This window comes from Macaca nemestrina, chromosome 16 (genome assembly GCF_043159975.1).
Source record: "Macaca nemestrina isolate mMacNem1 chromosome 16, mMacNem.hap1, whole genome shotgun sequence".
Classification (NCBI taxonomy): Eukaryota; Metazoa; Chordata; class Mammalia; order Primates; family Cercopithecidae; genus Macaca; species Macaca nemestrina.
In genome coordinates, this window is record NC_092140.1 from 13,249,575 (window position 1) to 13,276,205 (window position 26,631).

The 26,631-nt window shown below is 44.3% G+C and overlaps 1 protein-coding gene and 1 pseudogene across 1 annotated transcript in view; both read right to left on the reverse strand.

The window, feature by feature from the left end:
• LOC105477975 (propionyl-CoA carboxylase subunit alpha) overlaps window positions 1-26,631 on the reverse strand; it is a 440,790-nt gene that overhangs the window by 35,205 nt on the left and 378,954 nt on the right. The gene's annotated exons all lie outside the window — the stretch shown is intronic.
• LOC139359056 (ribosomal protein uL30-like) lies at window positions 1,098-26,434 on the reverse strand (annotated as a pseudogene).

A 26,631-nucleotide genomic window follows, 5' to 3' on the forward strand; every position in this document is an offset into this window, starting at 1 on the left:
TCCAGATTCAGGAGACCAATAGGACAGGAAAAGTCAACGCGATAGTGTGATTCTGAGCAGATCCTGGGCTAGAAAATAACACTTTTTTTCCTTTGGCTTTAAAGCCAGTATTTTTTACAGTGAGCAAACTGGCAACAATTTGAAAACATTTTAAAGAGTAGGAAAACTGGCAAAATTTGAAAGGTTTGTAGATTAGACAACAGTGCTGTTTCAATGTTGGTTTCCCAATTGTGGTAACAGTACTGCATTGCAGTTACATAAGGGAGTGTTGTCCTGTGTCGATGAAATACACACTTAAGTATTGTTAGCAATTTGCTGAAATGGTTCAGAAGATACCAATTATTTACATATATAGATGGTGGGGGTGGGGAGAGAGAGGGAGAGAGAAGGAGAGAATACACAATAAATAGCCCTGATAAAACGTTAACATTTGGGGACTCTGGGTGAAATGACCTGGACATTCTTTGTATTACTGTTTTTCAACTTTTCGCCAAGTCTGAAGTTATTTCAAAATAAGTTTAAAAAATTAAAAAGTATGAACATCTAAAATAAGTTTTCCTTTTAGATGAGAAAAAAATAAGTGTGGGATTAAAAGCGTGTAGGCTATGTTCAGGGTAGTGAGAAAATCTGCGGTAATTACTTTGAAAGTGAAGTCAGTGGTTACAAAGAGTGCTAATTGGAAGTTGGCACAATTCCAGGGTGCTGACACTATCTCCCAAATTAACCCAACAAACTGGACAGCAGAACAGGAAAAGGTATTTTCTTTATTGGGTAGTCATAAATGAGAAGCAAGAACATTCCAAATAATGCTGAGCTACTTTACAAATAAGGATTTTTCTCACAAGCTTTACAAACTTAAAAAAAAAAAAAAAAGCTGCCCTAAAGGCAACCATCCTACAAATAACTACAAGTTAACAAAAATAGAAGGGACACCGTAGTCCCCTGGGCTCACCATCAGCAGCAATCTCGTCTCTCCAGTGCTGGCCATTTCAGAGAGGTGGCATTTTCCATGACGAGCAGAAATTAACTAGACTAGCTACAGGGACTACGAGAGGTTACAAAGTGTGCAATTACTCGGGAACATGCACCTGTAGAGGAAAATCGTAGAACCAGGTATGCGGTGGTAATGTGGACAAGTTTCCCAATGGCAGCCGAAAGCCTGGATTAATCTTTGTTTTGGAGTTGTCCTGTGTTGGGTAGGATGGTTAGCGGGGTTTCGGGCTTCCACACACTAGATGCCATAGCACTCCCTCCCAGCTGTGACAACCAAATATGTCTCCAGACATCACCGAATAGCCCCTGGGGTACAAAACTGCCCCAGTTGAGAACCGTGGTTCTAAGGTCCCTCCTACCAACAAATTTCTCTGAGTCTGTGTTGAGTAAATGAAATGCTACGGAATTTCAGAGGGAGAACTAAGGCAGTCAGAGGAGGATTTAGGGAGCAGGGAGGATTTGAGATGAATCTTGGGGTAAAATAAATCAAATAGGGGTAGAGGAAACGGTGAGCTTTCCAGAAGTAGGGATGGCACAATTTAAGGAGTGTACACAGGAAACAACAGACCGCCACAGAACTGTCAGGAAGCCAGCCAGCCGGGCAGAGTCTTCACTAGTAGATAAGGCGAGAGGTACTTGTCATGTAATGTGTTGAAGGAATTACAAATTTTTTTTTTTTTTTTTTTTTTTTTTTTTTTAAAGACAGAGTTTTGCTCTTGTTGCCCAGGCTGGAGTGCAATGGTGCAATCTTGGCTCACCGCAACCTCCACCTCCCGGGTTCAACCCATTCTCCTGCCTCAGCCTCCCGAGTAGCTGAGATTACAGGCATGCGCCACCAAGCCCAGCTGATTTTGTATTTTTAGTAGAGGCAGGGTTTCTCCATGTTGGTCAGGGTGGTCTCGAGCTCCTGACCTCAGGTGGTCTGCCTGCCTCGGCCTCCCAAAGTGCTGGGATTATAGAAGTGAGCCACCGTACCTGGCCGGAATTTCAAATCTAAAGTCAAGACTGCTTAGGCTGGCATCCTGACCTAGCCATGGCATCCAAAGGTTAATGCTAAGTGCAGTCCCGCAAGGGACAATGTTCTTGTTAGACAACAACGCACATCATCTACTACTCCGTTAAACAAACAATGGCTTAAGAGATGAGAAATTGGTCAATGTTTGCCTTTTATTTATTTATTTATTTAGACAGAGCTCTGTCACTAGGCTGGAGTACAGTGGCATGATCTCGGCTCACTGCAATCTCCACCTCCCGGGTTCAAGCTCTTCTCCCACCTCAGCCTCCTGAGTAGCTGAGATTACAGGTGTGCACCACCACACCCAGCTAATTTTTGTATTTTTAGTATAGACGGAGTTTCACCATGTTGGCCAGGATGGTCTCCATCTCCTGACCTCGTGATCTACCCACCTCAGCCTCCCAAAGTGCTGAGTTTACAGGTGTGAGCCACCATGCCCGGTCAAATGTTTGCTGCTTATATGCCACTGCTCTCTATGTCTGAATGAAAAAGATCCAATTTTAAAGTGTACTTTAAAGAGAAGCTGAAAGCAAGCAAGTTGGGAGGGAGGGAGGTGGAGAACAGTGTTCACTGGGCATGGACTGAAACACATCATGTTTTGTGAAAGATGGTAGAGTGCTGACTTCCTGCTATATTCATGCAACACTCACAGGCCAGGAAGGCTGGAATTTGCAAGCATGTAGATGACCAAGACTTCAGTCTTTTGACTAATTCTATATTTTCCCAGTTTGGACCACAAGACTCGGGGGGGGTTTCCAAGAACTGGCCAGCATTCAGGAAGAATGAGGTCACCCAGACTTGAAGGATGGTGAATGTGAGAATTTTACTGAGCGATGGAGGTGGCTCTCGGTGAGACAGATGGGGAGCTGGAAAGGGGATGGAGTGGGAAGATCATCTTTCCCCTGGAGTTTGGCGGTCCCACAGCTGATCTCTCCTACCCTCCCCAGCAGAACTCCTCTCAATGTTCAGGCGCACCTTTTCTTTTCTCCTCCTCTGCTGCACTGCTCTGCCACTCTTCTGCTTGTGGAGCCTGGGGTTTGGGGTTTATATGGATACAGGATAGGGGGCCGTGGTGGGCCAAAAGGCAACATTTGGGCACAAAAACGGGAATGCCTGTTCCCATTTAGGGCCATGGGTTTCCAGGCTTGAGGGTGGGGCCTTTGCTGGGGAACCACCCTCTTCTACCCAGTATTTCCCTGTCTCCTGTCCGTATCAAGGTGCCAGGGGCAACCCTGTGGCCAATTCATTAGTCAACAGCATGAGGCTGCAAACACCCTTCTGCAGTTCCCACTGTCTCTTGCTGCTTAGAGAGATGACAGTCAGGCGGGTGCGGTGGCTCATGCCTGTAATCCCAGCACTTTGGGAGGCCACGGCGGACGGATCACAAGGTCAGGAGATCAAAACCATCCTGGCTAACACTGTGAAACCCCGTCTCTACTAAAAATACAAAAAATTAGCCGGGCGTGGTGGGCACCCGTAGTCCCAGCTACTCAGGAGGCTGGGGCAGGAGAATGGCGTGAGCCTGGGAGGCGGAGCTTGCAGTGAGCCAAGATCACACCACTGCACTCCAGCCTGGGCGACAAAGCGGGACTCCATCTCAAAAAAAAAAAAAAAAAAAAAAAAAAGAGATGAGAGTCCATCTAAGCAGCCCCGTGGGGCTGGGACTAAGGCTTCTTGTGAAAGTCATACTGAACCACCTCCTCTCCGAGTAGATGGACCTTTTCTAAGTAATCCTTTGCCTACATTCCAAAAAAACTTCTGAAATGGGACCCCTGATTGAACTTTGCCCAGGTGCTTTATGGATTATAATTCGGCATCATTAGAGTCATCCAATGTTTCCACTTGATCTTTCAGGGAGGCCCAGAAGCCACTTGATTCTCATTTAACTCATATTCACTAAGATATTTTTATTTTAAAAAATAGAGAAAAAAAAAAAGGGACCAAAATATTTACATGTATTGGAGATTTAAAATAAAAGCGTTACAAATCCAAAAGAGCTTGTGCAAACCGCGAGCTTTCAATCCCAGGCCTCCCGCTGAGCCAGCCACCAAGCTGCAGCACCTTCTGCCAAGCTCCTCACAGTCAATCCAGAAGCTTTCTCCAGGGCTAAGAAAAAGTTATTAAGATTGCACTGCCTTGGCCATTATTTCACAACCGAGTTAACCTCTATCCCAAGGGCAACGTTTTGCAGCTGTTTGCAGTGAGTCAGTACTTTCTATTCTTTTCCTTTTTTTCTATTTTCTTCTTTTTTGGTAAATTACCCTTTCCATTTTTGCCTGTGACTAGGGGCGTACGAACAAAGTTTAGGTCTGCTTCTTGCTGTTCTGAATAGCTGTCTGCTTTTTAAAAGGCAGAAATGAAAACAGCAGTCACGTGACGTTCTTTCAAATTAAAGTTACACAATGACACAAAGCTGAGGCGCGTACACACACACAATACGCAGCGATGCTACTTCCCGCCATTGAAAACACCACTTTTCAGATGACACTTAATGGTTCTGTTTATTATATAATTCCATCTCATAACATACATTTCCTTCCCTGAGAATGAACAATACTTGCTTTTAAAAAAATCCTTGTACAGTCTGCACTAAGCACACAAACCAATCACATGAGTGACTATTTCTTACAACGTTTGAAATTGCAGAGACCAGGAGGTCTTAAAGCAGGGTCCCCTGACCAGCAGCAGCAGCAGCAGCAGCAGCATTATTCAGGAACTTTTTATAAATACAAATTGTCAGGCCCCATCCCAGACCTAGGGCACCAGGAATTCAAGCGTGGAGCCCAGAAGTCTGTGGTCAAACAAGCTCAGCAGGTGATTCTGAAGCTCACTGGAGTTGTAGTGGGTGAGAGCGTTCTGGGCCCTGAGCACCTGGCCTCGGTCATTTGAAACCACCCTGAGTGCCCTCAGTGCCTCACTTCTTCACCTCGTAAAACTGAGAGAATGACAGTAACACCCCACAGGACTGTCTTGAAGAGTCCATTAGGTAATCCAACACTGTCCAAACGTTGACAGTGCTTGCCTGTGGCTGGCCAGGGAGCAGGGATTGGCCGCAAACAGGCAGAAAGGAAGTTTAGGGGTGATGGAAATGCGCTAAAACTGGAATGTGGTGATGGCTGCACAACTCAGTTTACGAGAACTCATTGAATTGTAGCTCAAGAGGTGAATGTTATCTGTAAAGTATACCTTAACAAAACTGTTCACAAAATACTAAAAATGTTTAGAAAAGTGCCTTGCTCATAGTAATCAGATGTTGGCTCTGGTCATCTAAGCCATTTGAACAGATTTATCTAATTGTGCATGTTCTTCTACAAAGGAACTAATCTCCCTCCAAAGTGTGAGGGTCTTGTTCACCTTGATGTAGGAATGGGATCTATGCTGTGACCTGTTACTGATCCAAAACATAAATCAGACCTACGGTGACCATTTTCATGACGAAGACTTTACAGAGGGAAAAATGATATTCCTTGGAGTATAGTAATATGCCAAAGGCAAACTGAAATAGAACCAACCCAGTGATACTACTCCAGAGATAACATGCATTTAAAACGCATTGGATGTGTATATTTGCTCTAATTTATAATAGCTGGTTTCATTATTGCCATCTCATTCATTTCAATAAGCAATGACTCACCATCAACTGTGCTGACCAGGATACAGGTAACAGAAGCAATGCAAGACAGACTGTGGAAACAGGCAGAGGTGGCCATGGATACAGCCTTAGGAAACAACCCCATTTCAGTGCCAGAACCACACCATGCGCTATTTAATAACACTTACTGATTCTGTTGACAACTGACAATGCTGAACCCTGAGCCCTGTGCTCCTACAACACAGAAACAGTTACAGAATCTCCCTCCTCTTTCCTAACCCAGGAAATAGCTGGAGGCAAAGCCACCTTCCCCATAGACTTCCACTCTTCTTCATGAACCCCGTTAATTCTTGGACCACTCCCTTGTTCACCTGTGTTTATAAAACCCTAGTTCTTCCTCTTCTCTGAGACATTTGTCATTAATAAACATTACCCCTACTGCAGTAGCCTAGGTAAAATTATCTTAATTGTCTGGTACATTTCGTTTTTTGACACAATAAATTTAAGTTTAGCCGGCCATTCCATCACTTTCAGTTAACAATGTTATTTGCAACACCTGACATTTTACAATATTTTAGAATACATACATATGTGCACACACACATACACACACCTATATTAGCTGTTCAATTGCATGTATTCATGCTAGAGTAGAAAAAGGAAATTAAAGTCGATTTGCACATACAACTACCTATGACTAATCATCTATGTCAGAGGTGAGCCAGCTTATTTCTATAATGGGCTAGATGGCAATCTTTTTTTTTTACCTGTTTTGCATGTCACACTGTCAGTTCTGTATGTCACACTGTCAGTTCTGTTTCAGTCATGTGAAAGCAGCCACTGACAGTACATACAGGAATGAGCAAAGCTGTGTTCCGATAAAACTTTCTTCCCTTTTTTTTTTTTCCTTTTTTTTTGAGACGGGAGTCTCGCTTTGTCACCCAGGCTGCGGTGCAGTGGCACAATCTCGGCTCACTGCAAGCTCCACCTCCCAGGTTCACACCATTCTCCTGCCTCAGCCTCCCAAGTAGCTGGGACTACAGGCACCCACTACCACGCCTGGCAAATTTTTTGTGTGTTTTTAGTAGAGACGGGGTTTCACCGTGTGAGCCAGGATGGTCTCAATCTCCTGACCTCGTGATCCATCTGCCTTGGCCTTGCAAAGTGCTGGGATTTACAGGCGTGAGCCACTGTGCCCGGCCTGTCTTATGTATTTTTTAAATGCTTTTAGGAAACACAGTAATCTGTGAGTTGAGATTTTGAAAAAAATTGCAAAAATATTGCATATTAGCATTTTAAAGTTGGTGGAGGCTGGGCATGGTGGCTTATGCCTGTAATCCCACCGCTTTGGAGGCTGAGACTGGAGGATGGCATGAGCTCAGGAGTTTGAGACCAGCCTGGGCAACATAGTGGGATCCCGTATCTACAAGTTGTTGTTTTTGTTTGTTTTAATTAGCCAGTGTGGTGGTACATACCTATAATCCAGCTACTCAGGAGGCTAAGGCAGGAGGATCACTGGAGCCCAGGAGTTTCAGCCTGCAGTGAGCTAGGATTGCACCACTGCACTTCAATCTGGGCAGCAGAGCAAGACCCTGCCTCACAGATAAAGTTAGTGGAAAGTGCTGTAGTGAACTTTTCCCAGTTTCCCCCCGATCTGTTTTACCATGGGCCACTCCCTTACCCCTGCTTTTATTTTTTTCACATTAGCTATTAACATGCCCTGAAAATAATGTTCCTTAGAATTCCCTCAGGAAGCACCACTCTAGATCAGGTCTGCAAACTGCACCCCACCAACTGTTTTTGAACATAAAGTTTGCACTCCGGCCTGGGTGACAGAGGGAGACCCTGTCTCAAAAAATAAATTAATTAAAAGGTCCAAACACAGCATTTCCTGTGGTATCCCGCAAAATGAGCTCTGGGAAAGCCTACTTAGTACATGCCCAAAGAAAACAAGGACTCAGTGGTCAAATTTCGTTGGAGAAATGCTGCATTCTATATCCATCTTGGAGACTCAAAACAGACATCCACGTGGTAAAGGCATCTCTTAGTAAAGACTTAGAGACGTCCTGAAATAAAAAACATTAATTTAACCCAGCATTTCCCAAACTTACTTTAAACATCATACCACACACACAATCAGCTAACTGAAATTCTTAGAATTCTATGTCAATTCAGAGTCAATAAAGTCTTAAAGTCAGAAACTTGGTTAACACATCATTCAGTGATTTGAAGTTGTTCCTGGTTTTTCTGAGTTAAAAAAAAAATTCATGGTGTGATACTTTCAGATGTCAGAAATCTGGAGTGTTGCTATTAAAGAAATGCGGGCTCCCCCTTCAAGCACCTTAGTAATAACACTGCTTAAGTTCAGAACCTCTGCCCTGAATTCGTTCTATTACACAGGTAACAATGATTGAGTTGACTGAGCTGTCAGTAATACTGCTGAGGCCTCTATGTCTTACTGTCATTGTTTTTCTTCCTCAATAATCAACATTTTTCATTTCAGTTACTTTTAATTAGCACAACTCCTTTACTTTGATGTATTTTTCAAATATATTGCTGAATATACAAGGGATATGCTCATTATAAAATATCAGACGCTAACAGAAGAGCATGAAGAGAATTCTGCTCAAGTTCGGCAACTATTACTATTCCTGGATTAAGCCTTTTATGTTTGTGGGGACTTCGTGTTTTTGAAACAGAGTCTCTCTGCTCTGTCGCCCAAGCTGGAGTGCAGTGGCACAATCACAGCTCACTGCAGCCTTGACTTCCTGGGCTCAAGCGATCCTGCCACCACAGCCTCTTGAGTAGCTGGGATCGTGGGCATGTATCATCACACCTGGCTTATTGTTTTTTTCTGAATTTTTTTGCAGAGATGAGGTCTCACTAGGTTGCCCAGTCTAGTCTCAAACTCCTGGGCTCAAGTGATCCTCCTGCCTCGGCCTCCCAAAGTGCTGGGATTATAGGCATAAGCCACTGCACCCAGCCTCAACTTTGTGTTTGTAAAACAAAACAATATCCTACACAGGCCATTTTAACTTTATTTTTTCATGTTACAATATAGTTCATATTGCATCTTTCCATGTGAACTATGAACAATATGAACTATATTGTATAGTATAACTATACTATATTATACAATATAGTTGTATAGTACAATATACAATATACTATACTATACAATATAGTTCATATTGCATCTGATCACTGTTTTAACGGCTGCGTATGAATGTTCTCCCATATGGAACAACAAAACTTCTTTAATCAAACTCCTACTGATGGCCAGTCAGGTAGGTTCTAATTATTTTGTGTATACAAAGGACATGGTGGTGACTGTCACTGACATAAATCTTTGGAAACGTATCCAGTTGGTTCCCACGGTGGACCTGGGTCTCAGTACTTCTCCTGCAGGAGTCATCCTAGGTGGCAGTATTCAGAGCGTCATGTAAACTCTGCCTCCCATCTCTGGGATTGGCTGACAGACTGAAGAACATCAGCCCTCAGATTACCCAGGGATCCATCGAACACGTAGGTGAGAAAAGATGAGATGGGCCAGCCAGAGTCCTTCCTTCAGGAATGACAGAGAATGAGGCAGTTTTCAGGCAGACGGCGGTTTAGAGAATGGCTCGTGACACTATGACAGGTTCCGACCGGCCATATGCGGAAACTGTGGATGGTAGTGGGAATGAAAGCCCCAGTGGGCAGAGGCTGAGTCCTGTGTTAGGGGGAGCTCAGGCAGGCTAATGGGACTGCACTAGGATGAGTAAGACCTGGGAGCTGCTGTCTATGACGCTAAGGCCTCATAGCTTTTGTTCTTAAGGAACCCTGGTTTAAGCCCCGTTCCTAGTACCAGCTTATGTGACCCTGGGAAAATTATTTAACGTCTGTATTTATCTCATGAGAAGATTAAATGAAGAGATAATCTACAGTGCCTCACACATACAGAGTGCTCCATGTACATTAGCTCTCCCAGTTACAGTATTATCATTATGACCCAAGCCACTGTGGATCCCGAGAACTGCCAGATAAGACGTTCCCTAGGGCTTGGCTGGCTGGCCATCCCTTAAGGCCTCTGTATATATCCTTGTAGTAAGTTTAGGAAACTTGGATGAATCTCCTGCCAGCAAAATTAACAAAAACAATTCTTTAAGTTCTAGAGTTGGGGTTGCCAGTTCAAAGAGCAGAACTCTTTCAGAGAAACTCCTCTTACAATTGACCTAAGCAATAATTCAACTCTAGAAATGCTCACTACACATGTGCTGACTGGTTTGTAAGGAGCTGTTACAATATGGTTGTGCTATCTGCGTTCAAGTTCAACACGGATCCAGAAACCTTGCCTAGAAACTTACAGAGCACCTTGTCCCATCAGCAGGGCTGCCACAGCCAAGTGGTTCTAGGCAAACACTCGAGGAGGCAAAATATGGGGGGAAAAGAGATGGCTTAGCTAGCCAGTGCTTTAAAGAACAAAGTAGCTGATAGAGAAACACAGGCCCAATCCACACACCTTTTCCACTGTCATTAAAGCAACGGGGTGGGAACAGCTTCTCTTTTTGAGACGGAGTCTCACTTTGTCACCCAGGCTAGAGTGCAGTGGCGCCATCTCAGCTCACTGCAAGCTCCGCCTCCCGGGTTCACACCATTCTCCTGCCTCAGCCTCCCGAGTAGCTGGACTACGAGCGTCTGCCACCATGCCCGGCTAATTTTTTGTATTTTTAGTAGAGACGGGGTTTCACCGTGATAGCCAGGATTGTCTCAATCTCCTGACCTCGTGATCCACCCGCCTCGGCCTCCGAAAGTGCTGGGATTACAGGCGTGAGCCACTGCGCCCAGCAGCTTCTCCCTGCTACACCCATTCACTCCCTTCCTCCTCTTCAGCCCTGTCCCCCTGTTTAGACTGCTAAATATTAAAGCAATCCTTTCCCTTTGATTTTAAACTCATTACTTATGAGAGAGAGAGGGGATGAAGGGAGGGAGAGCGAGAAGAATGTGGAAACGGAAGACAGAAAGCCAGTGTGAAATTTAAGTCATCTCAGGCCTATATTTCTAAGAACAGCCCTAGGTCCTATCAGTGCATCAAACAGGGAGCAATAAAAACCAAACCAGTCACCACCAGACCTCGCAAAAGAGTTCACAGCAGTGGCTCCTACCGAAGTGCTCACCAGACTCCCGGGGCAGCCGATTCACAATGGGTGTGAAGCGGCTTCCCAGGTGACTGGCTCCACCCAGACTGAGCATGCTGCTGGGTTAAGATTTATAGTGGAAAAAACAATGGTTTCTTTCAGGGTTCCATTAGTTTCTTCTGAGTTCTAGCTGTCAATTTGATATCTGTTAATATCTGGAAGAAACTGGTATCAATCGTGGGTTCTCAAATTCTACATATGGCAAATATATCTACAGGGGAAAAACAAAAATTCAAACATCTGCAATGCTCCTTCTGTAACTTCAGTCCAGCTTTTATCTCAAAGATACTGAACGTGTTGTTTAGAAGTCTAGAATGGGAGTGCAGAAGCGATCACAATACATCAAAAACTTAAGGTGCAGTCTGATGAGTTTCTCTACTCCTTGCTTAGTAAATTTAGAGTTTTCTATTTTTGGAGGACGTAATCCCTATGCACACTGCTTTTAGCATCTAAGCATTTTCCTCAAGATGGGTTAAAGTGTCAAGGGTTTCACGAGAGCCTCGATCAATTCCTGCAGAACACTGTGGATTTGCTAAAGACTTAAAATAGGGACACAGTCCTCACAGATTCAGCTTAAGGATCATATACACAAATGACCACCTGAGACCACAGAGGACCGGATATGAGCTACTTATAGTCATACTGAGCCGGTGAACAAGAATAGCAGGAAAGCGGCCAGTTTTCTTGTAGTGAGGTTCTTTGAAGTAAAGTATTTATTAAACATTATATTATAGTGCATGAAACAAAAATCTTTGAAGGCAGGTTATCCTACTCTGCACAGTGGCCACTGCTAACGAATTACTTCCTTTTCCTCTCAGGTTTTGTTTTTCTATTTGTGAAACTGAAACCCAGATTGTTTTCCTCCATCCATGAAACCAGCTGGCACAAAGCACTCCTTCTGGTAATAATGTCCATCAATGGAAACAGCATTAAAAACGACTCCAACCCATCACTTCACTACCACACAAGAGGATGTGCGGATTAAGGAGGTGCTCTCTAAATACTGGTCAGCAACTTCTCTAAAATAGAAAACTAGGCTATTAAAAAATGACAAAATGACTAAAAATGGCAGCAATAAAATGGGGCTTCCGTTGTTATTTAAAAGCAAAATTTACCGATTGCATTTCCCATTTCGTACCTCGAGACTGATATGCCTTGTTTCAGCTAGCATTTTCTATTTCTCAGTAAAGTACCCTGGATATACCAATAAGAGCCTCATCTTAAAGAAATGTCCAAAAGAAGACCAAGAGGGCGATATAGTTTATTCTTCTGAACCAATTATTAACTTAAGAGTCTTTGCCTTGGGAAGGAATACTGAGCAGCGAAACTCCCAACGAGCCAGCACAAGTGGTCCCGTGCTGAAGATGCAATGGAAGAATCCTGGCCCACTGGCCGAAAGGTGTCTCCGGCTAAGTGTGTGCTGAGAGGAGAAAAGGACAGCGCCGGACACATGGCTGAGTCTGTTTCAACGTGGCTGAGAACGGCGGGAAGCTTTTTAAAATCTAGGAATACATCAAAGGGTGAATGCAGATTAAGCCCTGCTTTTTTTTTCCCTGAAAGGCTCACTTTTGTTCCTAATAGAAAGACTTAGATGGTATTTCTTCAGATCATAAAGCAAGTTGTACTTTTAATGATGGAATAAAAATTATAAAAGTAAAACGTGGCTTTTCCTCCCCATTCTTTTTTTCCTTTTTTAAGTGATGAATTCAGGAAAAGACCAGTCTAGGCCAAATTTATCTCTTGTTAACCTTCAGGGATGTGGAATACGCCAAGCATGATGTTAGTACAAAGTCAAATTTGGATGATGCAGTCATTTTTTGTTAATTCCATTATTAGAAACATTAGATAACATGGTAGTATCTAAGGAATACAGCTTTAAAAATAGTATGCACATTCACTATCAAAGACTGTAACGCAAAATCAACTTGTGCCCACGACTGAACTTTTGAAATAGAAGTTTGTTATGTCTATGTTAGCCAGGCTGGTCTCGAACTCCTGACCTCAGATGATCTGCCCGCCCCAGCCTCCCAAAGTGCTGGGATTACAGGTGTGAGCCACTGCACCCGTGGCATGCACCTGTAATCACAGCTACTCCGGAGGCTGAGGCAGGAGAATCACTGGAACCCAGGAGGTGGAGGCTGCAGTGAGCTGAGACTGCGCCATTGCATTTCAGCTTGGGCAACAAGAGCGAACGCCATCTCAAAAAAACAAACAAAAAACAAAACAAAAAAACCTTGTTATGTCAATAGAGTATTTCTAAGTGGGTTAGCAGCTCCCTGACAGTCTACACTCTCTAACCTTCCCATGCCACCCATCCTTGGCTCCCCCCTCCAGCCTTCCCAGGCCGCCCATCCTCGCTTCCCTCTCCAGCCTTCCCAGGCCGCCCATCCTCGCTTCCCTCTCCAGCCTTCCCAGGCCACCCATCCTCGCTTCCCTCTCCAGCCTTCCCAGGCTGCCCATCCTTGGCTCCGTCTCCAGCCTCGCAAGGCAGCGTTCTTGTCACCACACTCAGGCATTCCACTTGAGCCCCTGATCTCGCTCTGCCCTTCTCCCGGGGAGCCTGCCACATCAACTGTCCTCTCTTCCCTCTCTACTGGCCCCTTCTTTTCATCCTGAAAGTCAACCTGAGTTATTCCAATCAACAAATTCTCTCTCGACTCTGCATCCCTCGTGGCTACTGCCTTCTGACCCGACCCGTATTCTCCACACAGCCCTCTGTTCTAGCTGCTGTGACCACACTTGCACTCGCGACCAAACCAGCCCCAAGTGGCTATCGCCACCATTGTTCTTCCCAGCTGACAAGCTGTCTCAGGCACCCACAGGTTAGATATTTCAGGGGAAATGACTGTTACAGAAATGTTCACATTAGAAGAAAAAACAGATTAATACACATCAATCATATTAAAAAGGTACTTCTAAGACAAAGCATAAATTATTATTATTCATATTCAATATTTTAGGAATAAAGGCAACTATGTTTCTAAAGCTTTATGGTTTTGAATTGATGGTACATTGTAATAATGCATAGATAGGGTCTGCCTGAGCTTTCATCCCAGGAATTGTAAAGTATTATATTACAGTAGTCCCCCCTCATCCAAGGTTTTAGCTTTCCAAGGTTTCAGTTACCTGTGGTCAACCATGGTCCAAAGACATTATATGGAAAATTCCAGAAATAAATAATGTATAAGTTTTAAATTGTGAGTCATTCTGAGCAGTTTGAGGAGATCTTGTGCTGTCCTGCTCCGTCCTGCCTGGGTCATAAACCCTCTCCTCTCCGCGTCCAGCGTCTCTACACTGTAGACACCCCCACCGCCAGCCAGTCACTTAGTAGCCACCTTGGTTACCAGATCTACCGTCAGGCGGTCTCAGTGCTCAGGTTCCTTTTTTTTGTTTTTGAGACAGAGGCTGGCTCTGTTGCCCAGGCTGGAGTGCAGTGGCATGATCCTGGCTCGCTGTAACCTCCACCTCCTGGGCTTAAGCCATGCTCCCACCTCAGCCTGCCAAGTAGCTGGAACTACAGGGATGTGTCACCACGCCCGGTGAATTTTTGTGTTTTTTTTTGTGGAGACAGTTTTGCCATGTTGCCCAGGCTGTTCTCAAACTCCTGAGCTCAAGTGATCCACCTGCCTTGGCCTCCCAAAGTGCTGGGATTACAGGCGTGAGCCACTGTGCCTGGCAGGAACTATTATTTGACTTCACAATGGCCCCAAAGTGCAAGAGTATGATGCTGGCAATCTGGATATGCCAAAAAGCAGCCGTGAAGTGCTTCCTTTAGTGAAAAGGTGAAAGTTCTCAACTTAAGGGAAAAAAAAAAGTATGCTGAGGTTGCTAAGATCTACAGTAAGAATGAATCTTCTATCCATGAAATTGTGAAAAAGGACAAAGAAATTTGTGCTAGTTTTGCTGCTGTACCTCAAACTGCAAAAGTTACAGCCGCAATGTGGGCTAAGTGCCGAGTTAAAATGGAAAAGGCATTAAAGGCAAGCGTATACAGGGTTCGGTCCCATCCGCAGTCTCAGGCATCCCCTGGGGATTTTGGCACGGATCCCCCGCGGAGAAGGGGGGTTACTGTACAGTACTTCCCTTCAGAAAGCCGCATTTTCAAGTTCTCTATTTCGCATCCCCCTTCGTGACTGTCATGCAGGGAGCAAAGAAAACCCATTGTGTCCAAGGAGATTTTTACTTTCTCTAGGGATTCGGAAAGCTGACTTTCTGACACTCAGAAACTCAGTCTGCATTGGGTGAGAAGGTTCGGTAGGGAAGAGGTGGTTTCTCTCTCAGAATCTGCTGGAGCTGAGGGCGCTTTTTGGTTTGATCTAGTTTCACTGTGTTTCATGGAGAGGTCCCTCTAAGAACAAAAGGTTCTATGGAAGTCACGTCCTTTATCCCTCCTTAGCCATCCCCGTGTCTGCCTTAGCCAATCTCCCATTTGTAAAAAGAAAGCAGAGACCAGGCTATGGCTGAATAGTTTCAGGCAGCCCCTATCCCACTGTCAGCCTTTGCTAAGTGTAACGCTTTAATTACAAGGGTCACACAAGGTCTTAAGACACAGGATTCTCTGCGTCTGAATGTAATCACTGTGTATGTGTCTCAGCCTAATGAGGAGGTGACTATCATGAGGGTCTGGTGGTGAAGATCCTGCAAGGAGGTGCCTTGTTTGAGCTCTTTCAAGGAGACATAGTACTCAATGAATGTGGGTGAGCAGAAATTACAATTCAGTTGGATTAAGTTTTGGTAGTAATACGGAGCTTTGCAAAGAGAAAGGCATTTACTGAAGACACTGGTAAAATATGTGCTGAAGCTCTGCCTCACCCAGTCTGGTTCAAAAGTCAAGTATCAAAGAGTCAAGAGACCGTCCTATTCAGAAGAAAGCCCTGACTGGTTAATGTGTTAGAAGCCAGAGTCAATGCTCCACAGAGTTTTCATTACATAGAAGTAGATCTAGTCCAGGGGCTTTTCTGTAACAGGTGCTCCTGAGTCAGGAATCAAGACCCGTGAAGTAAGAAAACACAGGTAGGCGAGGGGGTACCTTCTCCTCTAACGAAAGTGGCCTGTCAGACTGTCGGGGAGCCTCTGTCAGCGGAGCCAAGCCAGCTCCAGGGACACAGTTAAAGACCCTTGCCATCAAGTGCAAAGGGAAGCAGCAGGGCTTAGAGTAGGCGATTTCTTACTAAAAATGGAATCATTTCTCAGTTTGGTGTACAGTTGAGCCTTGAGCAACACGGATTTGAACTGAATGGGGCCACTTCAATGTGGATTTTCTTCTGACTCTGCTGCCCTTGAAACAGCAAGATCAACCCCTCCTCCTCTTCCTCAGCCAACTCCACACGAAGACGATGAAGAGCAAGACCTTTATGATGATCCACTTCCACTTAATGAATAAATACATTGTCTTCTTGATGATTTTCCCAACATTCTCTCTAGCTTACTTTATTGTAAGAATACAGTATATAATCACGTAACATACCAAATATGTGCTAAATGACTGTTTACGTTATTGGTAAGACTTCTGGTCAGCAGTGGGCTACTAGTAGTTACATTCTGGGGGAGGCAGAAGGTATACGTAGATTACTGACTGCACAGGGTTGGCGTCCTAGCCCCCACATTGTTCAAGGGCCCACTGAATCTAGGACGTTGGTCGCGCACTTGTACCCCATCAGAATCTCTCAGGAGTCTTCCCTGTGCCACGCTCAGTGATTCCCTCATTACAAGATTAGGCGTTCCTGTTATGAATGGGCTTTCATTTTTGTTTTATTTCTGAGGATTTGAGGAATGGATAACATGGCCTTCTCCCAGTATATAAAGAGCTTAACCTACAAGGCCCAGCTATTTCTTTAATAAAAGTGGGTAGCGGGGCTATGACTGATGATTATCTGTCAGAGAATAAGTGGGATTATTGTGTTTTTAGGTAACGTCCCAGAAACTGTGGCTGTCCCTTGCCTGGAGTGAGAAGGTTCTGGTGCATGCAGAGCCAGATTACATGTGTGTTTCTATCCCTCGGAACCCTGGGCCAAGAGAAAAGTTGGTCAGCTTCCATTTCTCTTGTCTTACCAGTTCTAGTACCAAGAATTCTGCCACTATAATAAGAGGAGCCCCATTCTTTCCTTTTTATAGGCTTATCCCGAAAGGCATTCTAGGTGTCACAAGCAACTCCCTTAAGCCAGCCTAGCAGGATTTCCAGGATGAGTGTTCACGCCCCAGGGCCGCTTAGGAGGTGAGGAGTCACTACTCCCAGGGTGACCACTCCTGAGGCCGCCACTGTGCGGTGCGCCTGGCTGTGAAGAGGCAGGCGAGCCCTCCTCACTAGGCAATTTCCTCCTCACCAACGTGTGAGGGTAACAGCAGCAGCTCCTGGAAGCTGTTCCCTCCTCCTGTGAGAACTAAGTCAGAGGCTGAGAGTGTGCTGGGGGAGGGGACCCAGGTCTTCGCACCTCTCAGTTGGGGACTTCCCCAGGGCCCCCAGGGAAGGGGTGGGGCCTCCCAGGCACCCGCCCAGCATCAAGAAAAGGGCTGAGAAGCTACAGTTCCAGAGTGGGAGGGAAAGACCCTCGCCAGAACAGGCCGATCCCAGAGCCCCAAACACCTCTGGTGTCCACTTGGGCCCCGGAAGGGAGACAGTTGTCAGGGCTCTGGTGTGACCCAGTGACCGCAGGCCACAGCGGCAACAGGCCGCTCCTTGGAGGACTCAAAACTTTTCTCTGGAGGAGACAAGACTAGCTTGTTGAAGACAGACAATTTCCTGGGTCAAAGGGGAAAAAAAATCCACAGAAAAATAAATAAGTTATCAGACCTGCCCTTCTTCTTCAGGGTAAAATGCAATGAATTGCAGGCTTCTGAACTAACAAGACCAAGTTAGGCCGAGGGCAGTTCACAGCTGATCATTTGCCGAGAAGCAAAAGCCTAAAAGGCCCGATTAGCTCGAGCTTGCCATGTCCAGCAGCAACCTGGAGTGGCCGTCAGCAGAGGGCTGGGTGCTGCCCGTGGCCGCAGGCCTTGTCAGGTACGGGTGGCCAGCTGTTCCTCATGCTCAGTGGACGGGACAAGAAGGGCTGCGTTCAATCCAGGGAAGGCAGAAGCTTCTTTCCCAGGCACCAAGGAGACAGTCCAATGAAGAGGTTGAGAAATCAGGACCCAGGGGTGAAGGGCGACTCTGCGACTGCCCACAGGAGAACACACACTTCATGGGGCTCGCCCAATCATTTTGTTTTGTTTATAACATTCCTGAGATTTCCCTACCGTACACTGCCCAAACTTGCTGTTCAACAAGGAATACCACAGTTCTTTTTAGGAACAATCCTTGCTACAGTACTCTCTGGATGATTTTTTGAAAATTATTTGCTTAATAACTCTCTTCCCTTCATCAGCAGGGTCACTGCCTTGCCCGCAAAGCCCCCGTCTCTCACCTGCACCACCCGAATGGGCACTGAAAACTTAAAGTTGTATAATATCAGATCATTAACATGCAGAAAATTGTGTAACTTTCAGTAGTATTTTCTTATTCACTGAATTTCCAACAGGAATTAGAAACTCCACATCTAACTTAGTTGCCTTTAGGAAGCAGCTATGGTAACCAGAAAGTTCCCAGGATCCTGTCTCCTAAAGGTAAATAAAACTTTACTCTTGGGTGTGAAATATTTCCACACTGCTAGTTGCTGGGTGGTAACACTGAGCCAGGAACTATACTAAGTGCTATGCATGCACCAACTCATTTAATTCTCACTGTCACCAATGAGGTAGACGGTACAATTACTCTCATTTTACAGACCCAGAAACTGTGCCGAGAGAGAATAAATGAGGCCAAGCAAATAGCCAGTAAATTAGCATGTGCTCGACTTTAAAGCAGGCGTCCTCGGTCATTCAAACTATAACATTTGAAAAGGAATTCAAGAAAGGAAGCAAGATAATTAATTTCTGTAGAGATTTAATACCACAAAACTAAAACATGGCAGAATAAACTGACGAGCTTTGGAGTCTAAAGTCTTCATTCATTCTACTCCCTTATTCAACTGCTCTGCCCCAACCCTCAACCAGGTACTCTGGGGACTGACGTCAGAGTCCCCTAGTTTTGCTATGAAGAACTAAGAAAGGTGACTGTGTGACACATGAAGGTGATTTTGATGCATATGAATTTGTATTTAGGTGCAGTGTGTATAACACCTGGTTGCCACTGGATGCTTATTTGTGATTCAGATTTCTGTCCTATTGAAATTGGTCCATTTCCCAAAACCTAGAACACTGTCCACCACAAAATATGTACCTATCAAATACTTGGATAAATGAATGAGTAAATGGATCACAAACTTCCATGGGTATGCAAACTAAGGGTGGGGGGGGGGTAGACAGGACTTTTTCTTCCCCACTTCTGCTAATTTCAAACTAGTGACTTGGAAAGACACTTAATATGTTTTTCTTTTTTCACAATATTAGTGCTAATTAAATACAGTGTCAGTTATTACATCCCTTACAAACACATGTAGGTGGTCTCCAGAACAGGATTAATATCTAAATGAATAAGGAATTAAAACACTGGTATTTGAAGCTTTGACAAATATTTTTACTATCTGAGTTTCCAAGGCAAACTATCAGTTCACAGGCAACAAAGGGAAACTGTCCAGTAATGTACAAAAAATATTATTAGTTGGTTTAAATCTCAAAATTTTACAACATTCCTATTAAAAATTATACAAACAGCATTGATTTTCTCTTCTATGCTGATTATTCTTTTTTCCTCTCTTTATATAATGACCTTCCTGCACAGTATGTGATACCATTAAAAAGAGAGAGAATGAGCATAAGAAAATGAAAGGAACTCTGTGCTTAATATCAAAATCATTTCATTTGAGAAGAGACAAAAACGTCCTAGAAAATATATTATTAACTGAAATGTATGTGCTTTGCTGCTTTTGGGGGCTCAAGTTTGTTTTAAAACAATAAAACAAATTAACATACACAATTTGGGCTATTTCTGCACTAATTATGATTTCTAGGGAAGAAGGCAGAATACCACATAGAGAATATTTAAAAACAAGCCTGTCTTCATAGCCACTATGATGACCATAATAAAAAAGACAATAACGAAGGTCAGTGAGGATGTGGAAGAACTGGATCGCTCCATTGCGGGTGGGAGGGTAAAATGGTGCAGCCACTTTGGAAAACAGCGTGAGAATTCCTCATAAAGTTAAACACAGAGTTACTACACCACCCGGAAATTCCACTTCTAGGTATACACCCAAGAAAAAGTAAAATCTTGTCACCCCAAAAACTCATACAGGAATGTTCATAACAGCATTATTCATAGTAGCCGAAAAGACAGAACAAACACCCACCAACTGACAGGTAAATAAAATGTGGTATATCCATACAATGGGACATTATTTGGCCACACACAGGAATGATGTACTGGCACATGCTACACCGTGGATACCAGTATGCTAAGTGAAAGCCACAAAAGACAACACGTCGTATGATTCCTTTTCTAAGAAATGGCCAGAATAAGGTATACACAGACAGAAAGTAGATCAGTGGCTACCACAGGCTGGAGGGCGTGGAAGGAGTGAGGAGTGAATGTTAATGGGTAGAGGGCTTCTTTCTGGGGTGATGAAAATGTTCCAAAATATTATAGTGATGGTAGCACAGCTCTGTGAACAGTCTAAAAACCAATGAATCACTGGGTGCTGTGGCTTGCGCCTGTAATCCCACTTACTTGGGAGGCGGAAACAGGAGGACCACCTGAGCCCAAGAGTTCAAGGCTGCAGTGAGCTGTGACCGAGCCACTGCACTCCAGCCTGGGCAACGGAATAAGACCTCAGCTTGAATAATAATGGTAATAATAATGGTAATAATAGCAAGTGTTAGTGTATGTCCCAAATATTGAATGAAACACAATTATACTAAAAATGTATTTGTTGCTTATCTCTCAACAAAAGAAACAACAAAAACAAGAAACAAAACCCACTGGATCCTACATTTTAAGTGGGTGAATTATATGTTAATTGTATCTCAATAAAATTGCTACAAAAGTCCTTAGAGGCAGACATTTGAAAATTCTCTGTAAATCAAACAGTCAAAGAATTCTGGCCTGCAAAATGGACATATATGACCAGGCACAGTGGCTCACATCTAGCACTTTGGGAGGCCAAGGTGGGAGGATGGCTTGAGCCTGGGATTTCGAGACCAGCCTGGGCAACGTGGTGAAATCCCTTCTCTACAAAAAATACCTAAAAATTTCACCAGGCATGGTGGTGCATTCCTGTAGTCCCAGCTACCTGGGAAGCTGAGGTGGGAGGATCCCTTGAGCCCAGGAGATCGAGGCTGCAGTGAGTCATGACTGTAACACTGCACTCCAGCCTGGGCCACAGAGTGAGATCCTGTCTCAATATATGAGAGAGAGAGAGAGAGAGAGATAGAGAGAGAGAGGAGAGGGAGAGAGAGAGAGAGAAAGAGAGAGAGAGAGCCAGAGAGAAACAGTAAACATATAAAATTATCTGTAAGAATGGCAACAAAAGCAGCAACGTTGCAATGAATTTAAGGAATTTGTTTCCAAAGGCTAATACTTAAAATGTGTAGTAAGCAGGACACTGACTACGCCATCAAAAATAACTTTCATATACATAAAGGAAAAACATGAGTCTTTATCTTGGAAATTCCACTAAAAGTCAAATGAACTCATTTGCATTTAAAATTGAAGAAGAAAAGAGGTTTAGTTTATGACACTTTTGGCCTATTTTAGACAGGCATTTATTAAATATTTATTAAAATGCTTGAGCTTGAAATAATACGATAGGTACCAGAAAGAAAACAAATATGAGCAATTCAGTCCCTACCTTCTGTTCAATAAAACTCACTTCCCACGGCAGGTGGCACAGAGAACTCCACCCAGGGGGTTAATCAAAATTCCCTTGGAATAATTGAAAAGCATCTGCATTTTTCCCCCAGAAACCACAAAAAAGTCACAGTAAGCAGAACATACGATCTTGATTATTAGCACTGTGCCTGTAGCAGCACAATGTGTTGTCCCCAGAAATTAAGTTACAAGACACGATGTCATTGTGCGATAAGCCAGAGATGTCTCCCCTAATGAGACTGGAAAACTCAAGGAAATCCAAAGAGAGACAATGATGATAAGTTGCATGTGTGATGTTTTGCTACTGTTGCGAAGCAAACTGCATATTGTGCCAAATGCAATCACTCTCAGAGCAGGCTAGAGGCGGGATAGACTCTGGAGGTCACCGACCCCAACCTTTCATTTTACAACAAAGAAAACTGAGGTTTACGAAGGTCACACAACCAGTTTAAGGCATCACTGGGACTAGAGATGAGATTTTTTAGGGCTCTCTTCATGAAGCATATTTTTCTGTCTGAGTATATGTACTGTAGAGAGTGTAACCTACGAAATAGAAAACTCTTAGGAATTCTGAGAGCTACGCTGGTAAAACTCCACAGAGAAGCACTGTAATTGACCATCTGTGAAAGTGTACAGAGTTTGGAGACACTCAAAATTCCAATCAAAGTGACCTGCGTGTCAGCCTACGGGCAGGAGAACTGTAGTTTGACATCGTTTGGGTCTGTGCCTATTGTTTACGTAGCTGAAGCCTAATCGACTGCAGAGGGCCTCTCTGTGGGAAGAAAACAGCAGCGTAGAAGCAAAGAAAAGGGAAGGCATGAAGGTGGCCCTTGAAGGGTGTTCTGGGAGAAGTGATTAATTCACCAAGTCCCTGCACGGCACAGGTACACCACGTCACCCTTTGCTCTGATTACCACATAAACCAAGCTAGTTTGAAATTAAGGTGACTAATGACTTTCCTAATTACTCCATTCTAGAGGGCAGAACATTCGGTCAATATTCTGGAGGGCAGACTTAAAGATTTGGTCACTGGAAGAAACATTCCTCCCTTCAAACTAATAAACGCATATTCTGGCTTAGCTACCAATCCCTGTGAGTTTACTTACTACAGGTTAGTTTCCTAAAATCTGGTTACTTCTAGGTTCACAGTGTATTAATCATGTTTAATTTTTTTTTTTTTTTTTTGTATCTTATGATATACTTTAACATTTTGCAGGGACTTACAGACCCAGAAAGACACTGCCCTCCCAGGACCAGCTAATTCCCCAATTTAGTAAAGAACTTGGAAGTAAGCCAACCACCCATTTTATCTCACACACACCAAAGCCAGTGTTTTCCCTGCCTTAAAACATCCCCGGGCCAGGTACCAGGCGACTAGAGACTACCCCAAAGCCCACCAACATTACTCAAACCAGCCCCGCACTGCGCTTCCCGAGGAAGCCCCAGTAAGGTTCCTGTCCACGCTTTTCTCTGGCTCCTTTCTGCCTCCTGACCCACACTGGTGGTTGCCCTGTGTCCTGCATGGTGGGGTGTGCTCCCTTCTCTTAGGTGATGTAAGTAATAAATTCTCCTTTCAAGGCCATTAACCTCTTCTCGTTGGCACTCAGTCACTTCCATAAATGAAAACCCACAGGTACCTTTCCAAACACCCTGCAAAATCAACACCAGATCTGCAGGACCACGGGGGCCAGACTGCAGACTGGAGAGTTGATAGAGGCAGGAGGCAGAGAACTCTCCCTGGAGAACCTCTGACCCGCCAAGGTCGTCGTGCACAGGGGGCTCGCCCAAACATGCTTGCGGTGAAAAATTCTATCCCTTAACACACGCACAGTAAGGAAAATAAATCAGTGTAGAGTGGCTCAAACTAAGGGCCCGCACCTGCACTGGAAGGACGGGGTGGAGACTCCAGGAATTCGCAATGATAGACATAGGGAACCCAGCCCCATCAGCAGGTATATAAAGGCCCTTGTATTCAACTGTGAAAGGAGAACCACTATCTGCTTTCAGGACCCTTCCCTTTAAGTTTTCCCTCTTGCTTAGTGCATTCTACTCCACTCACTCTCCGAGTGTCCGCCTGCCTACTTCTTCCTGGTCGTGAGACAAGAACCTGGACTTTGCTGAGCTAAGGAGCAAAATCTCCTTGTTGCAAGAGACAAGGCCCATGGAGCTCCCGCTGGGCCCCACCTGTCCCCTTCTCCCTAGCTGGCCTGCACGTGTGAAGCCCTGCCATTGGGAAGACCCAGGCTTGTGGAAAGCTCACCTGTGTTGTATCTGCACACGGAACACACAACACAGCATGTACTTATGTTAGTTCACCTTCAACAAGCTGATAAATTGATAGCACAATATTGAATCCAACTTTTACTCTAGATAGATGTGGCATTAACAGAGAAGATCCATGGAGAAAACTACTGATGGGCAAATTTGAACTGTAAAATGTTTGCTCTATTTGGATTAGGTATCCAAAAAATACAGGCCTACCTCATTTTACTGGGCTCAATCCATTGTGCTTCATAGATAATGCACTTTTTGTAACTTAAATTTGTAGCAACCCTGTATCTACTGCCACCATTTTTCCAAGAGCATGTGCTTACTTCACAACTGTGTGTCACATTTTGGTAATTCTTGCAGTATTTCAACCCTTTGCATTATTAGGAAACCCATTTTCATCGTTACCTGTTATGGTGATGTGTCATCAGTGATCTTTGATGTTACCATTGAAATTGTTTTGGGGCACCACAAACTGTGCCCATGTAAGAAGGTAAACTATAATAAATGCTGTGTGTGTTCTGACTGCTCTACCATCTGGCCATTCCCCCATCTCTCTCCCTCTCCTTGGGCCTCCCTATTCCCCAAGACACAACAATATTGAAATTAGGCCAGTTAATAACCCTACAGTGGTCTCTAAGTGTTCAAGTGAAAGGAAGAGTCACCTGTCTCTCACTTTTAATCAAAAGCTAGAAATGATTAAGCTTTCTGAGAAAGCATGTGGAAGGCTGAAACAGGCCAAAAGCTAGGCCTCTTGTGTCAGTTACTCAACTTGTAAATGCAAAGGAAAATGTCTTGAAGAAAATTAGAAGTGCTACTCCAGTGAACACATGGATGACAGGAAACGGAAATAACCTTGTTGCTGATATGAAAAGTTTTTTTTATTTTTACTTTTTGAGACAGAGTCTCACTCTGTCGTCTAGGCTGGAGTGTAGTGGCGTGATCTCAGCTCACTGCAACCTCTGCCTCCCGGGTTCAAGCGATTCTCCTGCCTCAGCCTCCTGAGTAGAGTAGCTGGGACTAACCATGCCCAGCTAGTTTTTGCATTTTTATTTTTTAATTTAATTTTTATTTTTTTATTTTTTTTGCAGAGACAAGTGAACATTTATTTTTGGGCCTTTCTTCCTATGTGTATTTCAAGTCTTTTTCAAAACAAGGCCCCAGGAATCTCCAGATTCAATTATGTCCCTGGGCTTGGTCGACGGCTGCAGGAGTCTCAGGGAGCCTTGTACAAATGCTAGAGTGACTCGTTTAGCAACATTAAACCCTAGCATAGAAGATGAACATGGAATCTGTTGATTTCAGAAGACGCAGCAGCCAATGTAGAAAGCGCTGGAATTTTTCCTTGGAACTGACTATGATGAGAGGTGCCTGCCATGAACATAAGCGACTGTCTTTTCTTTGACCCTTCCTTTCTGGTTTTTGAAGATTAAGCAAGAAATCATCTTCTCTGAAGATACTTGATAAAAATTCCTCCCAAAAAAGCCCCAAAACACACGCTTCCACTTCACTGATAAAACTTTACTGCAGTTTGGCACCTGCGTCTAGTTAAGCTGGCGGATGAGCTGATTGATGTGTTCACCCTGATAGCCAGGTGAGCCCATCCCCTTGAGGAAGCCTACTATTTTTGGTAGTGTGATGGGCCACTGACAGGTGGAAAGGGCGCAAGAACCATGAGATCTCCTGGAAATGCTTCCCCAGGTGCTCCTCAATCACTGTGCTGTCTGTCAAAGGGATGGTCTTATTCTTGACCTTGACCATGTTTCAAAATGAATTTCCAGAGAGAATTCAGATTCAGAAATCCCCAGGTCACGTAAGATTCCATCATATGCAGCAGTTTTAGATTCTAGGGGGTGACTTTTACAAAGACACCACTAAAAATTTTCTTTAGGCAAATCCTGCAATGGTTTTCTGCACCGGTAAACTCACATGCCATCATTCCTTGCGTTTTTTTTTTTTTTTTTTTTTTTGAGACAGAGCCTAGGTCTGTCACCCAGGCTGGAGTGCAGTGGTGCGATCTCGGCTCACTGCAACCTCCGCTTCCCAGGTTCAAACGATTCTCCTTCCTTAGCCTCCCGAGTAGCTGGGACTACAGGTGCCTGCCACCACGCCAAGCTAATATTGTATTTTTAGTAGAGATGGGGTTTCACTGTGTTGGCCAGGCTGGTCTCGAACTCCTCACCTCGTGATTTGCCTGCCTCAGCCTCCCAAAGTGCTGATATTAGAAGCATGAGCCACCACGACCGGCCACACCATCAATTCTTTTGATACGTACAACAAAGGCCAAGGAAGGTTTATCTGGCAACTCCAAGGCAAGAAGGTTCACTTCTAGTTGTCTGAGATGCACCTTGTCACGTTTCTGCGGCCAGGAATCATGTAGGAATGATTCCAGTCGCGTAAACCTGAGCCCTTTTCCTTTCCTCTGCTCCTCTTTGCCAAAAGTGCCTGCTTTGCCTGGGTGGCTTTGAGAGTTAATAAGCCTTCCTCTTTTTCAGGAGATTTTCTGGAACCAAAGGATTGTTTCTTTGTTCTTGCTCCGCCATTTTTCTAGTATCTTTCTGGCACCTGGGTCTAGTTCAGCTGGTGCATGAGCTGAACTAGTGTTGCAGCTCGATTTTTGTATTTTTAGTAGAGATGGAGTTTCATCATGTTGGCCAGGCTGGTCTCAAACTCCTGACCTCAAGTGATCCGCCCGCCGTGGCCTCCCAAAGTGCTGGGATTATAGGTGTGAGCCACCGCGCCC